General features: G+C 39.8%; 1 protein-coding gene and 1 pseudogene across 2 annotated transcripts in view; one reads left to right on the forward strand and one right to left on the reverse strand.

The window, feature by feature from the left end:
- Window positions 1-50, forward strand: part of Ola1 (Obg like ATPase 1) — a 121,126-nt gene extending 121,076 nt beyond the window's left edge. For both annotated transcript variants that reach the window (XM_090342617.1, XM_090342616.1), the window contains exon 11: window positions 1-50. This exon is cut by the window's left edge and continues 456 nt beyond it. The gene's annotated coding sequence lies outside the window, so the exon portion shown is untranslated.
- Window positions 51-8,325: 8,275 nt separating this feature from the next.
- Window positions 8,326-8,940, reverse strand: LOC150056189 (high mobility group protein B1 pseudogene; annotated as a pseudogene).
- Window positions 8,941-10,852: the final 1,912 nt, after the last annotated feature.

Consider the following 10,852-nt stretch of genomic DNA (forward strand, 5'->3'; position numbering starts at 1 on the left):
TTTTACAGTACTCCAGATGTCTACACTCAATAAAACATTTGACAAAACCAGCCTTGGTGTGTTTGGGGATGTCTGTATTGACTGACGGTGGTGTGCTGAATGCGATACGGCACCTGGTGGTTGCTGATTACAGAATTTTAAGGCGTGTGTATGACACAGTAACTGGCAGTGTAGGGGGAGCTGCAATTGTATCTTAAAAGTGAGTCTTTCATGGGAATCAAAAGAATAGTATACCAGGGATTTGTTTCCAAAAAGTTAATTAATTTGTAGATGGGCATTTATTGAAAGTTGATAGCAGTGATATTGCAAAGGCTATAACATAGGTAACTCTGACCAGAAAGAAAACGAATTTGTTTCGGGAATTAAGGAATTTTGTTACTCTTCTGATCGTATTGGAAGGCATCTTTAATCTTTTCTTGGAAATTACTAAATTGTGAAAACTGACCCATTTCTAGCAGGTTCTAATTTTGTTTCACTTAGCTGTGCCTGAGAACGTCACACGATTAGTCTTTAATGGTAACACTTTCCTACCTGCTATTAATAGCTCAGGTCAGTTGAAATGTTAGCACATTAAGCTAAACAGCTTTAAAAACTACTGAAAATTGTGAATAACTAATGACAAATTAGTCATTTGGAGACCACTTTCCACTTGGTCTGCTCTTAAGGTGAATAGTCTTACAGTGTTCTAATCTTTGAACTCGCCTTACTCTCCTGTGTCAGCAGCCTATGAGAGCTCTTTCCTCAGCTATCACCCTATTGTGTTTCCATGCATTGCAGGTTCATAGCCAGGCTAGGCTTTGCTTCCACTGTATCACTTTGTCACAGCAAAGAAGTGCTCTGAATATGTAATAAGACTAAGTTGGCGGTGTGATTGAATGCTACACCTGGGGCAAGTCCTGAGGTTTGGGTCTGGGTCTGTCCCTGAGCTTTTGTGTTCTAGGCTAACATTCTACCACTTGAGCCACAGCTCCACTTCTGGCTTTTTCCTGGTTAATTGGAAATAAGAGTCTTATGGACTTTACTTCTGAACTGCTTCCAAACCACAGTCCTCAAATCTTAGCCTCTTGAGTAACTATGATTATAGGCATGAACTACTGGCACCTGGCACTATGAAAAGTTCTTGTTACATTTCCATATTGGATTATAGATTGTATATAGAATTATAGGTTACGTATAGTGGACTGTTAGGTATTATAGGAATATAAGAAGTCAAAAAACTTGAAATCTTAATGAAAATCCTTTAAAGTTGTATAATTTTACTTTAAGTTAATAATTGCACATTGTGAAACAGAACCATTAATAAGAATGCTGAGTTTTAGGGACTGAAAGTGTTTAAGATGTTTGGTTAGCAGTTCTGCATCATTCTGTGTACTTGTACAAAGCCACACGTTTAATACAAGTCTGGAATTTCAAGAACTGTTGCTTATAGAGAACAGTATTTGCCTATGTCTGAATTTTTCTTTCTGTAAATACTGGTGACCTTTTGTGTATTTTAGAATTATAAGTATTTTTGCATGTGTCTGTAGCTCCATTTTAATCAAGTATAGTTAGAAGTGATTTGATCTCTAAAACTTGAAAAAGTATGATAGAATTTAGTTGTTTTCTCACGTTGTCTGAAACTTCATTCAGAACTAAATTAGTCATAAAAAGTGTTCTTCAGGCCAGGCAAGGTGGCTCACGCCTGTAATCCTAGCTACTCAGGAGACTAAGATCTGAGGATTGCAGTTCAAAGCCAGCCCGGGTCGTATCTCTGCAAACCTGGAAGTGGCTCAAGGGGTAGGGCGGCAGCCTTGAGCTGAAGAGTTCAAGCCCCATGACCCACCCCCAAAAAAAAGGAGTGTGGCCTACTGGTAGAGTGCTTGCCTAGCATGCACAAAGACCCAGATTTGATTCCACAGTATCACATACATGGAGGGGGGGTGGGAAAGCTGGAAGTGATACTGTGGCTCAAGTGGTAGAGCTCTATTGAGAAGCCCAAAGACAGTAACCAGGCCCTGAGCTCAAGCCCCAGGGCTGGCAAAAAAAAAAAAAGTTTTCTTCAAGCACACTTGAACTTGCCAGTGACATGGTGAAATAAACAATAAACATTCTTTAATAAACCCCTTGTATTAGTGTCTTACATTGATGCTTGCTGTAGTTGGGCCTGTGGTATTTTTCAAAGCTCTTTGGTTCCAACTCTGCCTCCTCTCATTCAAAGTCAGAAAAATCTCCTTGTTTCCTGCCTCATATTTTTCTGACTAGTGTACCTGATACTCTTTTTTTTTTTTTTTTTTTTGCCAGTCCTGGGGTTTGAACTCAGGGCCTGAGCACTGTCTCAAGGCTAGAGCTCTATCACTTGAGCCACAGCACCACTTCCAGCTTTTTCTATGTATGTGGTACCAAGGAATCAAGCCCAGCTCTTTGTGCATGCTAGGCGCCACATACATAGAAAAAAGCCAGAAATGTTGCTGAGACTCAAGAGGTAGAGCTCTAGCTTTGAAAAAGCTCAAGAACAGTGCTCAGGCCCTGAGCTTACGTTCAAGACTACCCCCCCCCAAAAAATGCTAAAAGTTGTTTAGCACCTACAAGTGGTCTGTAAATGTAAGCGTGTGGAAGGAACTCGGTCAGATTCTCAAATCCAGCACTTCATTCACCAAGTTTGTTTTTCACACCAGAAAATGTCTTGTTTTAATGCTACCCCAGGGAAGCATTTATGTTTCATGTTTTGTATGATAGAGTTGTGTCATACTTTGACAAATAGGTAAGAAGGGTGAAACTTTCATGAGTTGTCAGCTTATGCAGTCTGCATTTGAATTCCCAGAGAACCCATCCCAGAAACTCAATGGGCTTTCTTGATGCAGAATGTTGGGTGGTGGATAGTGACATATACCCTTTCTGGCCTGCATGCAGATGGATTTTCCTAGTAACACACACCCCATCTTAGTTGTCTTAGAATGCAAAGAGTAAGGCATGCCTTCTCTTAGTTGCATGGTATCTGTACTTACCTCATCCTATCAGGGTTTTTAGTCCTCTGTCCCTCCTGACCCTCAAGAGGGATAGAGAGAACACACCCCAACCGAGAAAGGAAAGGGCCGCCGGCTGACCGCCTTCACCCTGCCCTCCCTTCCTCCCTCCCTGGAGGAAGGACAATCAGAAGCACCAGGGAGACTCACCAAGGCAAGAAGCACATTTAGCTAATATAGGATGCAGGAGCCTATCAGCACAAAGGTGGGCAGGGCCAGGGGAGGATGCAACCACAGCCATGCCTTCGAACCAGGCAGCAGGCACCATCTCAGCCAGGTGCAGTCCCAAACCATTTCCCTGATGTGATGTGCCCCATCCTTGTGATAATAGTTTCTTAAAATACTAGTCTCAGAATCAGCTGTAAAATGCTGTTTGATGGAATTATTTGCAGTTTGGATGTGTGCTCTCCTTGTTCAGAGGACTAATAATTCATGTAAAGACAATGCACTAGAGCAGAGCCAACCAATAATATGGCAAGAACCTGCATCTCTAGAGAGCATGCAGACCTATTGACCTGAGCTTACCTTAGGGCTGGGGTGCATGAAGGGAAAATAAACTTGACAGTTCTGTAAACTTGCTCATTATAACTTCATTTTACCTAAACAAATATACCTGTTTCCGCTACACCTTATTTAAGTTTGTAGACATTGCTTTATAGAGAGGTTTTGATCAGATCTGGATTCCACTTTGATGCCACCTAATACAGGTCACTCATTGAGTCTTAGAGGTATAACAAAACAACATACATGCAACACACACACACACAGATTGAATGGCCTAGAATGAAAAGACAGGGTAGTTACAGATACATAGCAGCTACTCAGTTGTAATTCCTATATAGTTCCCTTTAATATCATTTCAAAGTAAACATGCAAGACTTATAAGAAAATAATAGAACATGTTTTCTTGTGATTTCTTAAATACTTGTATGAAAGAATTGTTAAATGTTGCTGAAGGGTTTTTTTTTTCAAGTATTGGAATTTGAACTCACGGCCTTGCACTTGCTAGGTAGGCACACTGCCACTTGAACCACACCCCTGCCCTACTGAATAATATTCTAAAAGTTTTTTAATTGAATGCTGAATGTTGATATTTTGGGGGAAAATGTAACAGGAATTCATGTAAATAATTGAATTTTTAAACTAAAAATATCACTTAGGAGTGTCTTTGCTTAACTCACTTATTTCTGTGAATCAGCAGTTAAGACACAGGAGAAATGGTGTATTTCAGATCACATAGCTGGATTAGGTAATATTAAGCCAAATGACAAGTCACAGAGTTATAAACTGTTCCAAAAATTCCAAATTAGTTATTTGAAAATTGGAGTTTTCTCACAGAAAATTGTAATTGCACTTCAAGAGTTTCCTTCCCTCCCCCCACCAGATTTACCTAATGTAGTTTATTGCATTACTGACAGACCTTTTGGCTCTCCAAATAAAAACAAAATGTTCTCAAAAAGTCTAAATATCTGTTTGGAGACATCCATGAATTTGGCCACAGCCTCTTTCAGTTTTCTCTCTGATTATTCTTTTTCTTGAGTAGACATAGAAGTTGGATTCCTTCACCAGAGTTGTGCTGTTCTTTACTTTCTGCCAAAAAAAATAAATGAACGTTGGTACTCTTAAAAAATTAGCTTTATTTACATTGAATGACCCATATTGATCTTAACGAATGTAAGCAAATTTGGGGAAATAGTATTAAATCTCATTGACTTTGACCAAATGAGCCAGCAACCCATATTTCCCATTAAATCCAGTCTGGTTAGCCCAGAACAGGTCCTGCAAGAAAAGAAAATACCTAAAAATAGACCTTGTGATTCCATTATTCCTTGTTCTCTAAATTGAACTGTAAGAGAGTTTTCATCCCAGAGGTGAGAATTCTGGAAATTTAAGGGTGGGGAGTTGCACCTTAAAAACATGCTGTTCAAAATGTTTTTTTCCCCTAGCCAAGTCTGGTGGCACACACCTGTTGCCCCAGTACTCAGAGTTGAGAATAGTTCAAGACCAATCTAGGTAGCATAGAGAGACTGTCTTAAAAAAACACCAAAAACACTGGGTGCCTGTGGCTCACATCTGTAATCTAGCTACTCAGGAGATTGAAATCTGAAGATGACAGCTGGAAGCCAGCCTGGGCAGAGAAGTCTGTGAAACTTTCCTCCAATAAACTACCCAAAAAGTTGGAAATGTATCTGGGGCACAAGTGGTAGAGTGCTAGCCTAGAGCAAACTTGGGTAAAGTGCCAATGTGCTGAGTTTAAGCCCCAGGACCAGAACACACACACACACACACACACACACACACACAATTATTCACCCTAGTAACAGTTACTCAAATGTTAACATATAACCAAATTTCATCAAATAACACAATCAGGAATTGGTATAGTTTTTATGCTGTATATCAATTTAAAGAAAAGAAAAACTGCATCCCTCAGTTAAGTGGTTTGTTGGTAGAGCCCCTTGACACCTATTACTATACACATTGAGTGTTCATAAACTGCTTATGTACATTAAAAATTTTCAGATGTTGGTTAGGCTAGAGATTATATCAATATATAAACTGCATCTAAAATTTTGTTAATATTTATGATTGCTACATCTCACAATTGGACAGGATATATTATTTCAGAAACTATTAAAAGACTGGTTACCACAGAGGAAGAGGTAAATTATTTTCTAGAAAATTGAAATCCATATTGGCTGTAATAAGATTCAATTCTAATAGCAAAAACAATTGAGAACAACTTAAATATCCATCAATATTAGAAAATAGTACAATGAATTATAATGCATCCATACAAAAGAATACCACCAGCCATTAAAAAGAAGTACTGCTATATGAGCTAGCATAAAAAGATTTCTTGCTCATTGCTTTGTGAAAAAGAAAGTTACAGGGCAGTATGCAGAAGAAATAGTGGTTAAGTGTTAGCTGTGTGCCCTGAATAGTTACCAGTGTGTTTAAAAATGGATAGATACCGATATAGATGAATCCGGGAGTTTGGCCTGGTGGTAGAGTGCTTGCCTCGCATGCATGAAGACGCAGGTTCAATTCCTAGAAACCACATACATTAAAAAAAAGCCAGTAGTGCTGTGGCTCAAGTGGTAGAGCACTAGCCTTGAGAAAGTACAAGGACAGTGCTCAGGCCCTGAATTCAAGCCCCGAGACTGGCAAAAGAAAAAAAAACAATATAGATATTTCCATGTTTGTAGCATTTTTTTTACTTAATCACCAATTTGAAGCCAATGAAAAGCCACCTAGAATGACGTCTAAAAGGGCATTGGCATTGCCCCTGAGCTCTTTTGCTCAAGTCTAGCAATTTATCACGTTGAGCCACAGTGCCACTTCCACCTAGCATCTTAAGCCTTTTGCCTATCCCATGTCCTCCAAGAAGAGAAGTGAAGTAGCCAGAGAACTAAGGCAGATATGTGAGTCTGCCTGGAGCAGCACTGCCCAATGGAAGTGCAATGGAGCCACTTATAGCCACTCTGTTTTCTTTTTTCTTCCTTTTTTTTTTTTGCCAGTACCAGGGTTGAAGTTAGAGCTTTGTACTTTCACTTAGCTTCCTTGCTTACAGCTAGCACTCTACTTCTAGATATACCTCTAAGCCCAGCTGCTTGGTAGTTAATTGAAGACAAAAAGTCTCAGACTTTTCTGTCTGGCCTGGCTTCAAACTGATCCTTCAGCTTTCAGACTCCTGAGTAGAAGGATTCCAGGAATAAGCCATCAGTATCTGACTTCTTTCTTAAATATAATTTTCTTATTATTAAGGTGTTGTACAGAGAGGTTACCGTTTCACAAGTCAGGTAGTGAGTACATTTCTCTTTGGACAGTGGTCACCCCTTCACTTTCCCCCAGTTTCCCTTCCTGTCCCTTCCCAAATATTGTCTAGTTCATTTTCCACATGGTGCAGACTGAACGCCTGACTTAACAGCCATATTTTAATAAAATCCATCTCAATAATGTTTTGACCCAAGATACCCCAAATCCTCATTTTAACACAGTCAATCTGAAAATGAATGCATTTTAATTGTATTTACATTTATGTTTCAGTGCTGGGGATTGAATTTAGGGCCTTATGCTTGCCAGGCAGGCACTCTACCACTTAAGCCATGCCTCAACCCCTTTCTTGTTGGCCATTTTCAAGGTAAGATCTTACTGTATTCCCAGTCTGATCTGGCTTGTGAGTCTCCTTGTGCTTGTGGGAATGGGTGGAGATGACAGGGCACATTCCTTCCTCCTGCCTTTGTGTTTCCTGTGCAGCTGTGACAACATGGGAATCACTGTACCTAACCATCCACTGAGTTGGGTTCTCAGGAATTTCTTATCCAGACTGCACTTGAACTCCTTGTCTCCAAAGTAACTATGATTACAGTCTTGAGCCATCAGATACTCATTTTTTTGCACAGATTGAGCCTCCTTAATCCAGAAATCTGAAATGTTCTGAAATACAAATGTTTTTGAGCAACTATGTGAAATCATTTAGATAAAAATCTAAATTTTAGATTTTTTTGTTCAACCAGTGAACATCCTTAACAAAAATATTTCTAAATCTAAAACACTCTACCCAAAATCTGAAATATTTGTGATCTCAAACATTTCAGATGAGAGATTTGTTCATCTATACTAAATCTTCCAGCTCTTGAGTGTATTTTATACCCATAGAACACCTCAGTTCAAACTAGGCATACTGCCAGTGGTCATTCACTCCCTGTGGTTTGTGGTCATTATACTAGAAAGGATAGGAGCAGGAATTTACCTTTAAGCCTGAGATATTTAGCTTTCACTCCCACCCCCATTGATTTCAACTTCTCTTTAAAACAAACAAACAAAAAACTCAAGTTCTGGTTGTGTTCTCATTTAGAACTGAGTGTATTTCATTTTTTAATAAAAATTGTATTTACTTAGAAGCATTCAGAATGTCAACAAAACAGCTGCAACCTTTTTTTGCAATTATAGAGTGGTATTCAGTTAACAGAACAATTATTTCATATAAGCTGTATCAGACAATTGAGATGAAAAAAACTACCATCCCCATATATAACTAATTTGTGCTGTGCACCATCAAGAACCTGCTTTAAATTTCCATGCCAATTTACAACCCCCATACTGTACCAGGCAAAGTTAGTGGCTATTGAAAAGACCACCAGGACAGGGCTATCTAAAGACACATTCGATAGTGTGTTAACCAAACAAAAGAAGACACTGTACAGTTTAAAAACAAATCTTACATAGCCTTACATTTCCATTTTTTTCTTTAAAAGGAATGAGTTGTGTACAGGGGCCTTAAATGCTTTATAGACAAGAAAACTGCGCTATAACCAACTTATTCATCCTCATCCTCTTCCTCTTCTTCCTCATCCTCTTCATCTTCCTCTTCTTCCTCATCCTCTTCACCTTCCTCATCTTCCTTCTTTTTCTTGCTCTTTTCAGCCTTCGCAACCCCCCTTTTGCTGCACCAGGCTTTCCTTTAGCTTTTTGTATTTTTCCTTCAGCTCAGCAGCTTCTTCTCCTCAGGCTGCTCGTCGTCTGCTTCAGTGTTGTTCCACGTCTCTCCCTGGTTTTTCTCATCATCACTAATAGACAGTCCAGGACGTTCCCCTTTGATTTTAGGGCGATACTCAGAACAGAACAAGAAGAAGGCCGAAGGAGGCCTCTTGGGTGCATTGGAATCCTCGAACTTCCTTTTTGCTCCCCTTTAGGAGGGATGGAGGTTTTCATTTCTCTTTCATAACGAGCCTTGTCCGCCTTGGCCATGTCTTCAAATTTCCCTTTCTCTTTAGCAGACATAGTCTTCCACATCTCTGAGCACTTCTTAGAAAACTGAAAAGTTGACTGAAGCATCCGGGTGCTTCTTCTTGTGCTCCTCCTGGCAGGTTTGCATAAAGAATGCATATGGTGACATTTTGCCTCTCGGCTTCTTAGGATCTCCTTTGCCCATGTTTAGTTTTTTCCTCCACAAGGCACAGTGTTGCTTGGTGCCCGTCTGGCTCTCACTTGCCCCCGTGCTGTCTCTTATTTATTTATTTTTCAGATAAAAAGGAAAAGGAGGAGAGGAAGGCAAGAGGTGGACCCGTGGGAAGAGCACTGATGAGAACGACATTTGACATGTACTAAGTGGAAATGGGTACAAGTCTCATTTGCTCTACTTACTGGAAGAAAAATTGGGATGAAATGGCAGAACTAATTGGATACAAGTTGGGAAGGAAGGAATCAAGAATGACTTCTAAGGCAGTGCCAGTGGCTCATACCGGTAATCCTAGCTTTTCAGGAGACCGAGATCTGAGAACTGCAGTTTGAAGCTGGCCTGGGCAGGAAAGCCCGTGAGACTCATATCTCCTATTAACTACCAAAAATGCCAAAGTCGAGCTGTGGCTCAAGGAAAAGAGCAGCAAACTAACAACAACCGAGTTGAACAATGCAGCCCTGACCAGCAAGGAAAAAGAAATATTTCTAGGTTTTTAGCCTAAGCACCTGGATACTAGGGATGGCATTTAGCAAGATGAGAGAGAGAGATTGGAAGAAGTGGAATGTGTCTAGATTGACAATCAAAACTCTTCTGAATTTAGAGGGTAGGACCTGAAATCAAGACTTACTAAAGCAACAGAAATCATGACAAAATAATCCATGAAGGGATTAGAAACAGGGAGCCTGGACCATATCAATAAAAACTGATTTTTTTTTTGCCGGTCCTGAGGCTTGAACTGAGCACTATCCTTGAGCTTTCCTCAAGACCAGGGCTCTACCATTTGAACCACAACACCACTTCTGGCTTTGTTCAGTGTATGTGGTACCGAGGAATCGAACCCAGAGCGTCATGCAGGATAGGCAAGCACTCTACCACTAGGCCAAACTCCAGGCCCCACTAAAAACTGATTTTCTATAAAGGAGCAAAGGCACCACCATATAGCAAAGGTAGTCTTCAGTCAAGTAGACATCCAGAAATCTTTCCCAAAAATTTCACTCAAAATGGATTATAGACTTTAATGTGAAGCACAAAGCTATAAAAATCCTAGAGGATGACAAAATCTAGGCGAGCTCAGGTTAGGTGGTAACTTTAGATAAAACCAAAGGCATGATACTTGAAAGAATTGATATATTAAAATTAAGAACTGCTTAAAAGTCACTATAAGGAGAATGAGAAGGTAAACAACCAAATGGGGAAAAATATTTGCAAAGGACTTACTTTAATACACAACAAAGTCTTCTTAAGTCCAACAATAAGGAAATGAACAGCCTAAAATGATTTGAATACTGCTTCCAATGGGCTGTTAAACACTTTGGGGTAGCTGAGCATGACAGCTCAGCAATAATGAAGCAGAAGACTCTATCTAAAAATACAATCAAAGCAAAAATGGATAATGAGTGCGGTTTAAGCAGCAGTGCACTTGCCAAGCAAAGCCAAGGCCCTGAGTTCAAACTCTTATACCAACAAAGGAAAAGACAACACCAAAAACATTGTTGAGCAGATATCAAGTTGCCCATAAATAGAGGTGATATTTGAGGATGCAGGAATATATATTCAGAATCATTACTTAGGGATGGTACTTTAAATCTGGAGACCAGCGTAGATAGGAGAAAATGGGGACAGCTCAGGACAGATCCTGGTGCAGGTCTGGGAAAGAAATAGGATCTAGCAAAACAGAGAGCCATGTAGTAACCAAGAACATACCATAAGGATGCTATAGAGCCTGTGGAAGACACAGCCTCTGGCAGGAAGCAAAAACTACTGAAGAGCTGAAAGAAATGAAGATCAAGATACACTGCTGACACAATCAGTTTCATTTGAAAGCAAAGTCCATATTACTTGAGAAGTTCCTCCAGAAAGGGAACAAGAATAGTGAAGGGAGGGA

Source organism: Megascapheus bottae, chromosome 12 (genome assembly GCF_031878675.1).
Source record: "Megascapheus bottae isolate mThoBot1 chromosome 12, mThoBot2.hap1, whole genome shotgun sequence".
Lineage (NCBI taxonomy): Eukaryota > Metazoa > Chordata > Mammalia > Rodentia > Geomyidae > Megascapheus > Megascapheus bottae.